We start from the raw sequence: 7030 nt of genomic DNA on the forward strand, positions 1-7030 counted from the left end.
TGTAAATCCCCCCTACAAAATAATGGTATAGTCCTCTTTCTGTTATAACGGACGATACCATTATTGTTTTAGGGGTGTTTTGCCATTTGGATAAAAACTAACGAAAACGCCTCAAAAAAGCGCCTATATACACTTTTTTGCAGTTCTTAACATGGTTTCGCCATTTTTACACCCCCCTAGAATCGGAAACATTAAGCAAAAAAAATAACGTGTAAATCCCCCCTACAAAATAATGGTATAGTCCTCTTTCTGTTATAACGGACGATACCATTATTGTTTTAGGGGTGTTTTGCCATTTGGATAAAAACTAACGAAAACGCCTCAAAAAAGCGCCTATATACACTTTTTTGCAGTTCTTAACATGGTTTCGCCATTTTTACACCCCCCTAGAATCGGAAACATTAAGCAAAAAAAATAACGTGTAAATCCCCCCTACAAAATAATGGTATAGTCCTCTTTCTGTTATAACGGACGATACCATTATTGTTTTAGGGGTGTTTTGCCATTTGGATAAAAACTAACGAAAACGCCTCAAAAAAGCGCCTATATACACTTTTTTGCAGTTCTTAACATGGTTTCGCCATTTTTACACCCCCCTAGAATCGGAAACATTAAGCAAAAAAAATAACGTGTAAATCCCCCCTACAAAATAATGGTATAGTCCTCTTTCTGTTATAACGGACGATACCATTATTGTTTTAGGGGTGTTTTGCCATTTGGATAAAAACTAACGAAAACGCCTCAAAAAAGCGCCTATATACACTTTTTTGCAGTTCTTAACATGGTTTCGCCATTTTTACACCCCCTAGAATCGGAAACATTAAGCAAAAAAAATAACGTGTAAATCCCCCCTACAAAATAATGGTATAGTCCTCTTTCTGTTATAACGGACGATACCATTATTGTTTTAGGGGTGTTTTGCCATTTGGATAAAAACTAACGAAAACGCCTCAAAAAAGCGCCTATATACACTTTTTTGCAGTTCTTAACATGGTTTCGCCATTTTTACACCCCCCTAGAATCGGAAACATTAAGCAAAAAAAATAACGTGTAAATCCCCCCTACAAAATAATGGTATAGTCCTCTTTCTGTTATAACGGACGATACCATTATTGTTTTAGGGGTGTTTTGCCATTTGGATAAAAACTAACGAAAACGCCTCAAAAAAGCGCCTATATACACTTTTTTGCAGTTCTTAACATGGTTTCGCCATTTTTACACCCCCCTAGAATCGGAAACATTAAGCAAAAAAAATAACGTGTAAATCCCCCCTACAAAATAATGGTATAGTCCTCTTTCTGTTATAACGGACGATACCATTATTGTTTTAGGGGTGTTTTGCCATTTGGATAAAAACTAACGAAAACGCCTCAAAAAAGCGCCTATATACACTTTTTTGCAGTTCTTAACATGGTTTCGCCATTTTTACACCCCCCTAGAATCGGAAACATTAAGCAAAAAAAATAACGTGTAAATCCCCCCTACAAAATAATGGTATAGTCCTCTTTCTGTTATAACGGACGATACCATTATTGTTTTAGGGGTGTTTTGCCATTTGGATAAAAACTAACGAAAACGCCTCAAAAAAGCGCCTATATACACTTTTTTGCAGTTCTTAACATGGTTTCGCCATTTTTACACCCCCCTAGAATCGGAAACATTAAGCAAAAAAAATAACGTGTAAATCCCCCCTACAAAATAATGGTATAGTCCTCTTTCTGTTATAACGGACGATACCATTATTGTTTTAGGGGTGTTTTGCCATTTGGATAAAAACTAACGAAAACGCCTCAAAAAAGCGCCTATATACACTTTTTTGCAGTTCTTAACATGGTTTCGCCATTTTTACACCCCCCTAGAATCGGAAACATTAAGCAAAAAAAATAACGTGTAAATCCCCCCTACAAAATAATGGTATAGTCCTCTTTCTGTTATAACGGACGATACCATTATTGTTTTAGGGGTGTTTTGCCATTTGGATAAAAACTAACGAAAACGCCTCAAAAAAGCGCCTATATACACTTTTTTGCAGTTCTTAACATGGTTTCGCCATTTTTACACCCCCTAGAATCGGAAACATTAAGCAAAAAAATAACGTGTAAATCCCCCCTACAAAATAATGGTATAGTCCTCTTTCTGTTATAACGGACGATACCATTATTGTTTTAGGGGTGTTTTGCCATTTGGATAAAAACTAACGAAAACGCCTCAAAAAAGCGCCTATATACACTTTTTTGCAGTTCTTAACATGGTTTCGCCATTTTTACACCCCCCTAGAATCGGAAACATTAAGCAAAAAAAATAACGTGTAAATCCCCCCTACAAAATAATGGTATAGTCCTCTTTCTGTTATAACGGACGATACCATTATTGTTTTAGGGGTGTTTTGCCATTTGGATAAAAACTAACGAAAACGCCTCAAAAAAGCGCCTATATACACTTTTTTGCAGTTCTTAACATGGTTTCGCCATTTTTACACCCCCCTAGAATCGGAAACATTAAGCAAAAAAAATAACGTGTAAATCCCCCCTACAAAATAATGGTATAGTCCTCTTTCTGTTATAACGGACGATACCATTATTGTTTTAGGGGTGTTTTGCCATTTGGATAAAAACTAACGAAAACGCCTCAAAAAAGCGCCTATATACACTTTTTTGCAGTTCTTAACATGGTTTCGCCATTTTTACACCCCCCTAGAATCGGAAACATTAAGCAAAAAAAATAACGTGTAAATCCCCCCTACAAAATAATGGTATAGTCCTCTTTCTGTTATAACGGACGATACCATTATTGTTTTAGGGGTGTTTTGCCATTTGGATAAAAACTAACGAAAACGCCTCAAAAAAGCGCCTATATACACTTTTTTGCAGTTCTTAACATGGTTTCGCCATTTTTACACCCCCCTAGAATCGGAAACATTAAGCAAAAAAATAACGTGTAAATCCCCCCTACAAAATAATGGTATAGTCCTCTTTCTGTTATAACGGACGATACCATTATTGTTTTAGGGGTGTTTTGCCATTTGGATAAAAACTAACGAAAACGCCTCAAAAAAGCGCCTATATACACTTTTTTGCAGTTCTTAACATGGTTTCGCCATTTTTACACCCCCCTAGAATCGGAAACATTAAGCAAAAAAAATAACGTGTAAATCCCCCCTACAAAATAATGGTATAGTCCTCTTTGTTACTGTTATAACGGACGATACCATTATTGTTTTAGGGGTGTTTTGCCATTTGGATAAAAACTAACGAAAACGCCTCAAAAAAGCGCCTATATACACTTTTTTGCAGTTCTTAACATGGTTTCGCCATTTTTACACCCCCCTAGAATCGGAAACATTAAGCAAAAAAAATAACGTGTAAATCCCCCCTACAAAATAATGGTATAGTCCTCTTTCTGTTATAACGGACGATACCATTATTGTTTTAGGGGTGTTTTGCCATTTGGATAAAAACTAACGAAAACGCCTCAAAAAAGCGCCTATATACACTTTTTTGCAGTTCTTAACATGGTTTCGCCATTTTTACACCCCCCTAGAATCGGAAACATTAAGCAAAAAAAATAACGTGTAAATCCCCCCTACAAAATAATGGTATAGTCCTCTTTCTGTTATAACGGACGATACCATTATTGTTTTAGGGGTGTTTTGCCATTTGGATAAAAACTAACGAAAACGCCTCAAAAAAGCGCCTATATACACTTTTTTGCAGTTCTTAACATGGTTTCGCCATTTTTACACCCCCTAGAATCGGAAACATTAAGCAAAAAAAATAACGTGTAAATCCCCCCTACAAAATAATGGTATAGTCCTCTTTCTGTTATAACGGACGATACCATTATTGTTTTAGGGGTGTTTTGCCATTTGGATAAAAACTAACGAAAACGCCTCAAAAAAGCGCCTATATACACTTTTTTGCAGTTCTTAACATGGTTTCGCCATTTTTACACCCCCCTAGAATCGGAAACATTAAGCAAAAAAAATAACGTGTAAATCCCCCCTACAAAATAATGGTATAGTCCTCTTTCTGTTATAACGGACGATACCATTATTGTTTTAGGGGTGTTTTGCCATTTGGATAAAAACTAACGAAAACGCCTCAAAAAAGCGCCTATATACACTTTTTTGCAGTTCTTAACATGGTTTCGCCATTTTTACACCCCCCTAGAATCGGAAACATTAAGCAAAAAAAATAACGTGTAAATCCCCCCTACAAAATAATGGTATAGTCCTCTTTCTGTTATAACGGACGATACCATTATTGTTTTAGGGGTGTTTTGCCATTTGGATAAAAACTAACGAAAACGCCTCAAAAAAGCGCCTATATACACTTTTTTGCAGTTCTTAACATGGTTTCGCCATTTTTACACCCCCCTAGAATCGGAAACATTAAGCAAAAAAAATAACGTGTAAATCCCCCCTACAAAATAATGGTATAGTCCTCTTTCTGTTATAACGGACGATACCATTATTGTTTTAGGGGTGTTTTGCCATTTGGATAAAAACTAACGAAAACGCCTCAAAAAAGCGCCTATATACACTTTTTTGCAGTTCTTAACATGGTTTTCGCCATTTTTACACCCCCCTAGAATCGGAAACATTAAGCAAAAAAAAACGTGTAAATCCCCCCTACAAAATAATGGTATAGTCCTCTTTCTGTTATAACGGACGATACCATTATTGTTTTAGGGGTGTTTTGCCATTTGGATAAAAACTAACGAAAACGCCTCAAAAAAGCGCCTATATACACTTTTTTGCAGTTCTTAACATGGTTTCGCCATTTTTACACCCCCCTAGAATCGGAAACATTAAGCAAAAAAAATAACGTGTAAATCCCCCCTACAAAATAATGGTATAGTCCTCTTTCTGTTATAACGGACGACGATACCATTATTGTTTTAGGGGTGTTTTGCCATTTGGATAAAAACTAACGAAAACGCCTCAAAAAAGCGCCTATATACACTTTTTTGCAGTTCTTAACATGGTTTCGCCATTTTTCACACCCCCTAGAATCGGAAACATTAAGCAAAAAAAATAACGTGTAAATCCCCCTACAAAATAATGGTATAGTCCTCTTTCTGTTATAACGGACGATACCATTATTGTTTTAGGGGTGTTTTTGCCATTTGGATAAAAACTAACGAAAACGCCTCAAAAAAGCGCCTATATACACTTTTTTGCAGTTCTTAACATGGTTTCGCCATTTTTACACCCCCCTAGAATCGGAAACATAAGCAAAAATAACGTGTAAATCCCCCCTACAAAATAATGGTATAGTCCTCTTTCTGTTATAACGGACGATACCATTATTGTTTTAGGGGTGTTTTGCCATTTGGATAAAAACTAACGAAAACGCCTCAAAAAAGCGCCTATATACACTTTTTTTGCAGTTCTTAACATGGTTTCGCCATTTTTTACACCCCCTAGAATCGGAAACATTAAGCAAAAAAAATAACGTGTAAATCCCCCCTACAAAATAATGGTATAGTCCTCTTTCTGTTATAACGGACGATACCATTATTGTTTTAGGGTGTTTTGCCATTTGGATAAAAACTAACGAAAACGCCTCAAAAAAGCGCCTATATACACTTTTTTGCAGTTCTTAACATGGTTTCGCCATTTTTACACCCCCCTAGAATCGGAAACATTAAGCAAAAAAAATAACGTGTAAATCCCCCCTACAAAATAATGGTATAGTCCTCTTTCTGTTATAACGGACGATACCATTATTGTTTTAGGGGTGTTTTGCCATTTGGATAAAACTAACGAAAACGCCTCAAAAAAGCGCCTATATACACTTTTTTGCAGTTCTTAACATGGTTTCGCCATTTTTACCCCCCCTAGAATCGGAAACATTAAGCAAAAAAATAACGTGTAAATCCCCCCTACAAAATAATGGTATAGTCCTCTTTCTGTTATAACGGACGATACCATTATTGTTTTTAGGGGTGTTTGCCATTTGGATAAAAACTAACGAAAACGCCTCAAAAAAGCGCCTATATACACTTTTTTTGCAGTTCTTAACATGGTTTCGCCATTTTTACACCCCCCTAGAATCGGAAACATTAAGCAAAAAAATAACGTGTAAATCCCCCCTACAAAATAATGGTATAGTCCTCTTTCTGTTATAACGGACGATACCATTATTGTTTTAGGGTGTTTTTTGCCATTTGGATAAAAACTAACGAAAACGCCTCAAAAAAGCGCCTATATACACTTTTTTGCAGTTCTTAACATGGTTTCGCCATTTTTTACACCCCCCTAGAATCGGAAACATTAAGCAAAAAAAATAACGTGTAAATCCCCCCTACAAAATAATGGTATAGTCCTCTTTCTGTTATAACGGACGATACCATTATTGTTTTAGGGGTGTTTTGCCATTTGGATAAAAACTAACGAAAACGCCTCAAAAAAAGCGCCTATATACACTTTTTTGCAGTTCTTAACATGGTTTCGCCATTTTTACACCCCCCTAGAATCGAACATTAAGCAAAAAAAATAACGTGTAAATCCCCCTACAAAATAATGGTATAGTCCTCTTTCTGTTATAACGGACGATACCATTATTGTTTTAGGGGTGTTTTGCCATTGGATAAAAACTAACGAAAACGCCTCAAAAAAGCGCCTATATACACTTTTTTTGCAGTTCTTTAACATGGTTCGCCATTTTTACACCCCCCTAGAATCGGAAACATTAAGCAAAAAAATAACGTGTAAATCCCCCCTACAAAATAATGGTATAGTCCTCTTTCTGTTATAACGGACGATACCATTATTGTTTTAGGGGTGTTTTTGCCATTTGGATAAAAACTAACGAAAACGCCTCAAAAAAGCGCCTATATACACTTTTTTGCAGTTCTTAACATGGTTTCGCCATTTTTACAACCCCCCTAGAATCGGACATTAAGCAAAAAATAACGTGTAAATCCCCCCTACAAAATAATGGTATAGTCCTCTTTCTGTTATAACGGACGATACCATTAATTGTTTTAGGCCTCAAAAAAGCGCCTATATACACTTTTTTTTTTT

Source organism: Strongylocentrotus purpuratus, unplaced genomic scaffold, assembly GCF_000002235.5.
Source record: "Strongylocentrotus purpuratus isolate Spur 01 unplaced genomic scaffold, Spur_5.0 spur5_scaffold_7, whole genome shotgun sequence".
Classification (NCBI taxonomy): domain Eukaryota; kingdom Metazoa; phylum Echinodermata; class Echinoidea; order Camarodonta; family Strongylocentrotidae; genus Strongylocentrotus; species Strongylocentrotus purpuratus.